Source organism: Pungitius pungitius, chromosome 10 (genome assembly GCF_949316345.1).
Source record: "Pungitius pungitius chromosome 10, fPunPun2.1, whole genome shotgun sequence".
Classification (NCBI taxonomy): Eukaryota; Metazoa; Chordata; class Actinopteri; order Perciformes; family Gasterosteidae; genus Pungitius; species Pungitius pungitius.
The window spans coordinates 15,353,044-15,364,722 of record NC_084909.1 but is presented as its reverse complement, the minus strand read 5'-3'; the positions used below and the strand labels follow the sequence as shown (position 1 = coordinate 15,364,722).

At 41.9% G+C, this 11,679-nt stretch overlaps 1 long non-coding RNA gene across 1 annotated transcript; it reads left to right on the top strand.

Annotated features, from left to right (window-relative positions):
- The first annotated feature begins 7,117 nt into the window (after nucleotides 1-7,117).
- LOC134132837 (uncharacterized) lies at nucleotides 7,118-9,891 on the top strand. The gene is made up of 2 exons (XR_009957023.1): nucleotides 7,118-8,013; nucleotides 8,868-9,891. It is a non-coding gene; the product is annotated as an uncharacterized LOC134132837 (long non-coding RNA).
- The last annotated feature ends 1,788 nt before the right edge of the window (nucleotides 9,892-11,679 follow it).

The following is an 11,679-nucleotide window of genomic DNA, read 5'->3' as shown; positions in this document are numbered from 1 at the left end:
TGATATCTCATTGGGTTTTTAATTGATGGACCAATCAATTTGTCGGGGGTGTGGCCTAAAAAGGAAAGACCAATAACTTAAAAAGTAAAAGGCCTGTCGCCACCAAATCTTTAGGACATGTTCACATTGGGTCCTAGAACTTCCCCTGAGAATTAAAAAAAAATCGAACATTAGGGGGCGCTATGGTGATTTACTGTATTTTGGCCTTTTTTTCGCAATTTCCACCGTATTTTGGTTTTACAAACGAACGAACTCCTCCGAGAGTTTAAATCCGATCGATTTCAAAATCGGGCAAGTTGATCCTGACCCCCTTGGGGTCAAAAGTTATTAAAATCAAGAGTTTTCATAAAACTACCTGGCCGTGAGCTTGCGTGCAGTTTGGACGATTTTTGACGATTTTTCTCAAAAATGTAAAATGGTATAACTCCAAGGAACATTGATATTTCTGGCTAGAAATTTTAATTCATGATGCTTGTGTAGGCCTATAAGTATTGCCATGCAGTGATTTTCGAAAAAGTATAGCGCCACCTATTGGCTTACGTCAATGCAAAGTTTCTACATTTACATGTCCATTTCCTAGCCCTTTAATCTGATCAACTTCAAATCTGGGAATATAAGACGTAAGACTGTGACGATGGCTCACAGTGAGAATTGGGAGTTTTGGACCAACTTTGTTGCTGTGACGACGTCATCTTCGCATGAAAGTTCAAGCACATCTTCTGAGCCTTGGCAAACTCCAAAACTCTTGGAAAGCTCATTGAGTGTCCTAGGTGATGACCTTTACAGACCTGATGTAGAGATTTGGATCAAATGCTAAGAAATCCCTCCATTGCGCCCCCTGGAAGTTTTCGACGAAGCGGCGCCGGCACCATGTTTGACCCACAATTGTGGTGATTTTTTTAACAATTGTATTAAAGGGAGACTTAAAATAAAGTCTCTGACGACTATGCTCTAAAACAAACAGGAAGTCAGTTATAACCATATTAGTGTGAATATTCCCTGTAGTATTGCAAGAGAGTCACCAATCCTATTTGAAGGACGTTTCAAACCACTAAATTGTATCAGAGCAGATAGCTCATCTGCAGAGCGCTCGGCCCCCAGCGCTGGAGATGCGGGTTCGATTCCCAGCACGGCAGATCTTTTTATTTTCACCTCTATTTCGGTTTTGCACTTTGTACATCGCCACAACTTATTTAATAAGACTCCTGATGTGACTTAAAATGTATTTAATGAATCCAGGATGTAATATTTGTTCAGTATGCAGGAGCAGTGATTTAATTTGTCATGTTTAGTTTTTTTACATGAGAATATGGTTCGGTACATGCTGAGTTAATGCGAACAGCTGACGTGGGGCGCTTGTGGTAGCGGGGCAGCTAACAGACACTTTAATATAATTACATCTATGGTTTAAATACTCGTATTCTGCCACATACTGGTGGAGATGCAAACACGTTTACTCTGCGATCTCCATAAACTGTCTCTGCTCTGCTCACTGAAGCAAAAGTCTCTGACGACTATGCTCTAAAACAAACAGGAAGTCAGCTATAATTTTTTTTAGTGTGAACATTCCCTGTAATTTTGCAAGAGAGTCACCAATCCTATTTGAGGGACGTTTCGAATTACTACATTGTATCAGAGCAGATAGCACATCTGTAGAGCACTCGGCCCCCGGTGCTGGAGATGCGGGTTCGATTCCAGGTGCGGAAGACCTTTTTTTTTCACCTCTATTTCGGTTTTGCACTTTGTACATCGCCTCAAGCTATTTATTAAGACTCCTGATGTGACTTGTCAACTTTTTGCAGGCCTTTTGCAGCTCGGCAGTAGCCTTGTCTTGGTGGATTCCGTTCGTGAGGCCACAGACTCGGGTTTGAATGGCAGCCCCGAGAGTGATTCGTTTTGTCTCTTTAGTCGCTTTTTGACCCGCGAGTCCGGCCGACCGCCGCCCCACCCCGACGCGCGAGAATAGGCGAAGGCCCGTTCATCGCTGCTTGCAGCTTTAATTATTATTATTATTATTATTATTTCGCCACTTCGAACGCACTTTCGGGGACTTCATCATGTTCAAAAACTCTTGAATTTTTGCACGCGCATCAGAAGTGCGCAAAATTGACGTATGATTCGGGTCCCGCAATTAGAGGAGAGAAAAAAGAACTCTCTAGCGCCCCCCAAAGTGGCCGCAATGTTAATTTTTTTTTTTACTTTTACCGATCGACTTGGAACCTTTTCACACAGGTTCTCTTGGATGTGCTGTACACAAAAAAAATTATGGTATGCAAATGCGCCTACCGTTTTATGGCCGCCATTTTGAATTTTGTGAAAAACACGTTTTTGCGAACTCCTCCCAGACGCTTGGTCCGATTCTTACGAAATCTTCGGCAAAATGATCGTTGGCTCGATGCGATCAAAAGTTATTGAAAGAATGTTGATATCTCATTTTTAAATAAAGTTATGGACCAATGAAGTTTGTAGGTTTGTGTCCTGAAAGTTCAAAGGCCTATAACTTTTTTTTTTTCTAACCGTCATTTTCACCAAATTTTGAGGACATGTTCACAATGAGTCCTAGAACATCCCCAAATTTTCCCAGAATATTTGAACATTAGGGGGCGCTGTGGTGATTCTGTGTATTTTTGGCCATTTCCTTCAATTTTTGCATTTACAAACGAACGAACTCCTCCGAGAGTTTAAATCCGATCCATTTCAAAATTTGGCAACTGGTTCCTGACAGCCTTGGGGTCAAAAGTTATTAAAATCAAGAGTTTTCATAAAACCACCTGGGCGTGAGCTTGCGTGCAGTTTGGACAATTTTGGACGATTTTTTTCCAAAATGTAAAATGGTATAACTCCAAGGAACATTGATATTTCTGGCTATAAATGTATATTCATGATGCTTGTGTAGGCCTTTAAGTAATGCCATGCAGTGATTTTCGAAAAAGTATAGCGCCACCTATTGGCTTAGGTCAATGCAAAGTTTGTACATTTACATGTCCATTTCCCAGCCCTTTAATCTGATCAACTTCAAATCTGGGAATATAAGACGTAAGACTGTGACGATGGCTCACAGTGAGAATTGGGAGTTTTGGACCAACTTTGTGGCTGTGACGTCGCCATATTCGCATGAAAGTTCAAGCACATCTTCTGAGCCTCGGCACACTCCAAAACTCTTGAAAACCTCTGTGAGTATCCTACGTGATGACCTTTACAGACCTGATGTGCAGTTTTGGATCAAAAGTGAAAAATTGCCTCCATTGCGCCCCCTGGAAGATTTTGACGAAGCCCCGCCCGCACCCTGTTTGACCGACAAGTCCGCTGATTTTTTACCAAATGTATTAAAGGGAGACTTAAAAAAGTCTCTGAGGAATTTTCTCTAAAACAAACAGGAAGGCAGTTATAATTTTTTTAGTGTGAATATTACCTGAATTTTTGGCGGAGAGTGACCAATCCTATTTCAGTGAGTTTTCGAATTCTCAAAGCCATCAGAGGGTTTAGCTCTCCTGGTAAGAGACCGCCCCCCGGTCCTATGGTCGTGAGATCGAGTCCCGACGAAATCATACTTTTTTTTTTGTTACTTCTTTTTTTAAACGCGTGTCCGGCTGATCTAACGGACAAAATGATTCAGGTAACTCTCCTTGCTGAGGTTTTTAAATAACTGTACACTTAGAGCAGCTGTGTCACACTCGTTTCAGCCACATACGGCTGCTGGGCACAGCTGCCGTATGTGTGGAGCTGGAGGGGGAGACGTGAGTGACCTGGCGTTTGCCAGCTCTAACGTAATGTATTTCTGTTCAAAGTAACCGCTATTCATGTTTTGCACTTTGTACATCGCCCTTTCTTAATTAATTAGACTCCTGATGTGACTTCAATTGTGTTTATTGAACAATGCTGCAAAATATAGTCCCCAAAGATCGCACTCTCCGCCATTTTGTATTGCGTAATCACAGTGAGCTGGTGGCTCCGTTGGGAAGCAACATACGGGTGGAGATGCAAACACGTTTTGTGATATTACGGGTTACTGTTAAGCAGTGGCGGCTGGTGATGGAAAAAGTAGGGGGGGCTGAGGGAGATTTCTGCCGTTTATTTATTACATTAACACCAAAGTAACGACTTAAAAACAAATAGCATCTAATGTAATTATTATGAATTTAGAATGTCCTTGTAGATTTCAAATATTGTTCTTTCAAAGACAAGGTCATACCAAGTCATACACATCATATTAGGAAACCAAGTCATACAAGGTGAACTTATAATTGCTGTAATTTGCGTCAATATTCAATATACACAAAGAGGCAAATAGTCGCTGTTATTACATGGAGTAACCACTAGATGAAGAAGACTGTGCATTACCAATTGTAATGGTGAGCAAGTCAATAAAAATTATTTACATTGTCTCCAGTGTTCACATAAATCGTACAGCAAACCACCTCTAAGACAGACACACAAAAAAAACATAAAACTCCTCCAGAGACACAACAGCATCTCCTCTGCTCCTCCAGGGACACAACAGCATCTCCTCTGCACCTCCAGGGACACAACAGCATCTCCTCTGCTCCTCCAGAGACACAACAGCATCTCCTCTGCTCCTCCAGGGACACAACAGCATCTCTGGAGGAGCAGAGGAGATGCTGAGTGCCTGGAGGAGCAGAGGAGATGCTGAGTGCTTGGAGGAGCAGATAAGATGCTGAGTGCTTGGAGGAGCAGATGAGATGGTGAGTGCTTGGAGTAGCAGATGAGATGAAATGTTTCATGTCCTGAACACCGTTTTCACACCAGACTCGATCGGTCGCTGCGGTTTTAAAAAGCAAACAAGGGAAGCAAAACAGCGAGTTAGTTACTCCACAGCCGGTTAGCCACGGCTTCCTAGTGTACCATGTCCGCGAAAAGCCTCTAGTGTACGACGCTTCCTTGTCTTTCACCTGCTGTCTGATGTTAATTTGTGGCTGGTCCGGTCCCATTTCTTTTATTTTTTGTTTTTCAGCCAGTGGTCTTCTTTCAAACGGAGTTTGAAGAAGAGATTGCACGGTCAATATGGTGTGGAAATGTCTCATGTAGTTGGTCAATTGGAACTATATTAGGCAGTAATAACAGCTATGGTTTTTATCTTAAAACAAAAAAGGATAACTCTGTTGGACAACTACTCAATTGTCTTGACGACATATAGGCCTGGATGGCTTGGAACTTTTTTAATTTTAATGACTTGGGTCAATGCAAAGTTTCTACATGGCTTAACTGATTCAAACTGAACTTACCGATATATTAAGCCCTGGAGGAAGAGTGTATCTTAGTCAATGTATTATTAATTATTTCATTCAGCAAAGCTCTCTTCAGGAAGAAAGCCACTTCGTCATCCAGCGGGTTTGGTTAAAAAGTTAACATATCTTGATGGAGCAAAAGAGGTGGGGTTAGCTGTCGTCCTTCTACCTCGACTAAACCAAGGTGTGAATTAACCTTGATTGAGACTGCGTCTATAAGATATACAGGACAAGAAAAATGCACTGGATGTAAACTGTACGTGTGTTGAATCAATTATACGGACGCAAACTGGAGAACGAGACGAGCGTTTGCTGTGATTCTTGCGCTTCAGACTCTACCTTTATTTTACAGGAATGCATCTTTTTGTTATCGTGGTCATCGTGCCCGAGACCCGTAATGATTACTCTGCAGGTCTTTTGCAGCGGGGCAACAGCCCGGCGTCGGTGGATTCCGTTCGCGAGGCCGCAGATTCGGGTTTGAATGGCAGCCCCGAGAATGATTTGTTTAGTCTCTTTAGTCTTTTTTGACCCGCGAGCCCGGCCGACCGCCGCCCCACCCCGACGTGCGAGAATAGGCGAAGGCCCGTTCATCGCTGCTTGCAGCTTTAATTATTAGGGCCTGAGCCGACTGAAAGTCGGGCGAAAGCCCTATTGAAATTGCAAGAATTATTATTATTATTATTTCGCCACTTCGAACGCACTTTTGGGGACTTCATCATGTTCAAAAACTCTTGAATTTTTGCACGCGCATCAGAAGTGCGCAAAATTGACGTATGATTGGGGTCCCGCAATTAGAGGAGAAAAAAAAGAACTCTCTAGCGCCCCCCAAAGTGGCCGCAATGTTAATTGTTTTTTTTACTTTTACCGATCGACCTGGAACCTTTTCACACAGGTGCTCTTGGATGTGCTGTACACAAAAAAAATTATGGTATGCAAATGCGCCTACCGTTTTATGGCCGCCATTTTGAATTTTGTGAAAAACACGTTTTTGCAAACTGCTCCCAGACGCTTGGTCCGATTCTTACGAAATCTTCGGCAAAATGATCGTTGGCTCGATGCGATCAAAAGTTATTGAAAGAATGTTGATATCTCATTTTTCAATAAAGTTATGGACCAATGAAGTTTGTAGGTTTGTGTCCTGAAAGTTCAAAGGCCTATAACTTTTTTTTTTCCAACCCCCATTTTCACCAAATTTTGAGGACATGTTCACATTGAGTCCTAGAACATCCCCAAATTTTCCCAGAATATTTGAACATTAGGGGGCGCTGTGGTGATTCTGTGTATTTTTGGCCATTTCCTTCAATTTTTGCATTTACAAACGAACGAACTCCTCCGAGAGTTTAAATCCGATCCATTTCAAAATCTGGCAACTGGTTCCTGACACCCTTGGGGTCAAAAGTTATTAAAATCAAGAGTTTTCATAAAACTACCTGGGCGTGAGCTTGCGTGCAGTTTGGACAATTTTGGAAGATTTTTTTCCAAAATGTAAAATGGTATAACTCCAAGGAACATTGATATTTCTGGCTAGAAATGTATATTCATGATGCTTGTGTAGGCCTTTAAGTAATGCCATGCAGTGATTTTCGAAAAAGTATAGCGCCACCTATTGGCTTAGGTCAATGCAAAGTTTCTACATTTACATGTCCATTTCCTAGCCCTTTAATCTGATCAACTTCAAATCTGGGAATATAAGACGTAAGACTGTGACGATGGCTCACAGTGAGAATTAGGAGTTTTGGACCAACTTTGTGGCTGTGACGTCGCCATATTCGCATGAAAGTTCAAGCACATCTTCTGAGCCTCGGCACACTCCAAAACTCTTGAAAACCTCTGTGAGTATCCTACGTGATGACCTTTACAGACCTGATGTGCAGGTTTGGATCAAAAACGAAAAATTGCCTCCATTGCGCCCCCTGGAAGATTTTGACGAAGCCCCGCCCGCACCCTGTTTGACCGACAAGTCCGCTGATTTTTTACCATATGTATTAACGGGAGACTTAAAAAAGTCTCTGAGGAATTTTCTCTAAGACAAACAGGAAGGCAGTTATAATTTTTTTAGTGTGACTATTCCCTGTATTTTTGCAGGGGAGTGACGAATCCTATATCAGTGACATTTCGACTTCTCAAAACCATCAGAGGGTTTAGCTCTCCTGGTAAGCACCCGCCCCCCGATGCTATGGTCGTGAGTTCGTGTCCCGGTGAAAACACTTTTTTTTTCTCCTCTTTTTAAACGCGTGTCTTCTGATCTAACGAACGAAATGATTCAGTTTACTCTCCTTGCTGAGGTTATTAAATAACTGTACACTTAGAGCAGGGGTGTTAAACTATTTTGAGGTTAGGGCCACATACGGCTCCGTGGCACATGAACGGAATGATACATAGGACTGATGCGCTCTGCACTCAGCTGGCGGACGGCTGAGTGCGAGTAACAACACATCTAAACTGGAAAGATAACACGGACAGTTCAATCTAAATACATCTGGATTTAAATAGACGTATTCTGCAACATACGGGTGGAGATGCAAACACGTTTTGTGATGTTACTAGATGTTACGGGTTACTGTTAAGGTATAGAACTTCATTACCCAGCATTCCCTAGCACGTAGTCTCGCGTGAGTTCATGCTGTTGTCGCGAGAGTTTGCCATTGAAGCCCCGGCGTTGAACAGCTGCAGCTCGTATCCAGTCCGTATTTTATATTTTAAACTGCTAACTACACACCTATGCTTAAATCCAAACGGACTAAACCAAGTGGAAACGCTTTGGTAGGTGAGTGATGACTTTTTCCTTGTGCGTTCTTCAGTCTTACCCACTTAAATAGCGGGGATACTGTAAACATGCTATCACTGCCTCGGTGCTAACAGCTGCTTAAGGGACGTCCCGTCACAAACATCTCTTTTTTTCCGCGTCTCCGGCTGATCTAACGAACAAAGTGGTTCAGATTACTCTATTTTCTGAGGTTATTGACTTAAATAACTACACTTTAGAGCAGATTTGTCACACTAATTTGAGTTTACTGCCGGCTGTGGCTGCTGTACACTATTTAGCACAGCCCAGGGCAGCCTATGCTATACTTGAAGAACATCAACTAGCATACGTATTTTGTTCCTGTAAAGCTAACTACGGTAGCTTCACGGGAATAAAAGACCCCTCTTCACGCTATTAGCGCCACTTTGTTTACGTTTCCGTGTGCCCTAAATAACTTGGCCCGATTGAATCACTTTATTTACACACTATGAGTAGAACCGTGCTCGCAGCAGCTAACTAACTACTTTGTTGTTTAAAAGCGTCAGCTAAATGACACGTAATGTAATGTGCGTCTTCAATGCTTTTCAATATGTTATATATTCATTTCCTTCACAATGAGCATGAATCTAACATTAAATGATATGATTAATATGCCCCTCATTCCAATGAAATAATATACACACGTCAAGCTCATTATGGAGTTGAAACAACAAATTACTAAACTGTAAACAGTTAATATAAGAGAAAAAAATATTGTAATCAAGATAAATGTTTTTCAAAATGTGTGATTAACTAGTTAATTGTCTATAATCTGTTGACAGCCCTAATCGTATTCTGATAATACACCAAATACTACTGTAACTCTCTGCTGGCAGGTCTCCCTGCTGCCGCCATTCGACCACTGCAGCTCATCCAGAATGCAGCAGCTCGACTGGTCTTCAACCTTCCGAAATACTCCCACACCACTTCTCCGCTCTCTTCATTGGTTACGAGTGGCTGCCCGCATCCAGTTCAAAGCATTGTGACTGACGTACCACGCTGTGAATGGATCGGGACCAGTCTACATCTAGGACATGGTGAAACCCTACATCCCAACCCGCACACTCCGATCTGCATCTGCCAAGCGGCTTGTTCCTCCCTCACTGAGAGAAAAACACTCGGCGAGATGGCGACTCTTTGCTGTCCTGCTCCCAGATGGTGGAACGAGCTCTCCGATGACATCAGGACTGCAGAGAGCCTCTACATCTTCCGTCGAAAACTCAAGACACACCTTTTTAGACTCTACCTCGACTAAAACACTAGCAAACCGTAGCACTAACAAATGGTAGCACTTAAATTGTACTTATAATGGCACTTTTCTCTAACATGTTTTGAAACTGCCTATTTGATGAAAATGTACTTTCTTGTTACTTGTTCATCTGAGTTTGCATCTCTATGTGGAAATGCACTTATTGTACGTCGCTTTGGATAAAAGCGTCAGCACTTATTCAAGAAGACTCCTCATGTGACTTAAGATGTGTTTAATGAATCCAGAATGTTATATTTGTTCAGTATGCAGGGGCAGTGATTTATTTAGTCATATTTTGTTTTTTTTTACATGACAATATGGTTTGGTACATGCTGAGTTAATGAATATACATTCTAAAGTGCAATGTCCATATGTGAATGAGTTGTATACTTTTATCATAGTCAACATGGTACGGAAATATCCCTTATGTAGTTGGTCAATAGGAACTATAATAGGCAGTATTAACAGCTAAGTTAATTACGGGTGGATATTTCTGTGAATTAACCTTGATTGAGACTGCGTCTATAAGATATACAGGACAAGAAAAATGCACTGGATGTAAACTGTACGTGTGTTGAATCAATTATACGGACGCAAACTGGAGAACGAGACGAGCGTTTGCTGTGATTCTTGCGCTTCAGACTCTACCTTTATTTTACAGGAATGCATCTTTTTGTTATCGTGGTCATCGTGCCCGAGACCCCTAACGATTCCTCCGCAGGTCTTTTGCAGCTGGGCAACAGCCCGGCGTCGGTGGATTCCGTTCGCGAGGCCGCAGATTCAGGTTTGAATGGCAGCCCCGAGAGTGATTTGTTTAGTCTCTTTAGTCTTTTTTGACCCGCGAGCCCGGCCGCCCGCCGCCCCACCCCAACGTGCGAGAATAGGCGAAGGCCCGTTCATCGCTGCTTGCAGCTTTATTTTCAATTGTATTCACTTCAAGGACACCCATGCAGGAATCAGAAAGAGAACAAGAGGGAGGCCAAAGGGAAGAAAATGATAGTGAGATCGCCCTAGTCAGTGACAGTGTTCCAGTGAGGTCTGAAACATCAGCTGAGAGTGCAGTAGTACCAGCAGTGATTGTTAACGAGGAGTTGGATCACAAAGAAACAGACCGTGGTATGTGTCATCACAATAGTGTTGCTATAAGATTGTGTGTAACTGAAAAGTCAATAGAAAGATAACACTTGTAAGATATAATTGGATAAGATAATACAGTTACAGGCAATTAATAACATAGACCTGGGTTTTTCTATTTTTCTAATATTTAGTTTTTGTTTTTATGTCAACTTAGCATTGTGACAGATTTTTAAACTGTTGGGTCTCGCGTTTTATCAGTGAAATAACATAATTTTCCTCCTGTTCTGTAGAGTGAGAGGGTATCTGTATATGCAGGTAACATGCCAACTCATATGTCTCTGGAATAGATAACTTTGGAAGCTTATTAAAGAACCCACTCAAGCTGCCAAAGTTTTCAAAGAGAATCTGCTAAGGGAACATGCAACTGGGAAACCACTTAGAATGAAGATGGATGTAAGGGAGTCTGAAGAGGACTGGGAACGGGAGCTTCTCTTATTCTATAAACAGCAGCAAGAATGGGCATGTCCACTTCATTGTACTCTGGTTGGTAAGTAATATAAAGTTTAAAAATATAAATACATCAGTACAGTTTATACCACTCAAGTAGCATATATGGAATTGTCCCATTGGAAAATGGGACAATTCCCATTTGGGACAACACTTCAGCAGTCTCTACATATAGTTTAAGCGCATCAGTAACAGAAACTCCTGGAGCGGGCAAAATTGCAACCTCTTCATCTGAGAGCTCACGGGCCAGCTGAACCTCGGGACTGACACAGTGCCGCCATGAAGGATGTGAGGTCCGTTCCAGTCGATCCCATACTCTTCAGGAATCTGAATAGATGACAAGCATAATCAAACTTGTGCTTAAAAATAGTTTGACATGTCCTTACGCAAGATTGTTATTTTTGGTCACCAAGTCAGTGAGAAATTGTTAGTTATTAAAATCCGTTTTGTAAAATAATACAGCTCACAGGTTGATCTTTAAAAGCTTGGGAGATTTTAAAGAGACAATAATCTATAGTAAATGCTCCATTTAAAGTACCACATTTATCAAAAAAAAAATTCCTCCCGTAATTCCTTTGGGGAAACACTTTTAAAACGTGTTTAAAGTTGATTGTTAACCTCAGTAGGATCCTCCTCAGGGCCTTGCTCTCTGTATCTTCTCCAGAGTTGCTGTGGTGACTGATTCCTTTCAGTTCTCAAACCGTGAAAGTTCCAAGCATCGCGAAAAGAGTCTAGGCTTTGCTGAACCAGTGGAAGGAAAATCCGGTGCAGAGCGAAAAGATGGACTTCATTGTCTGGTTTCAGTGTTCCCTGAT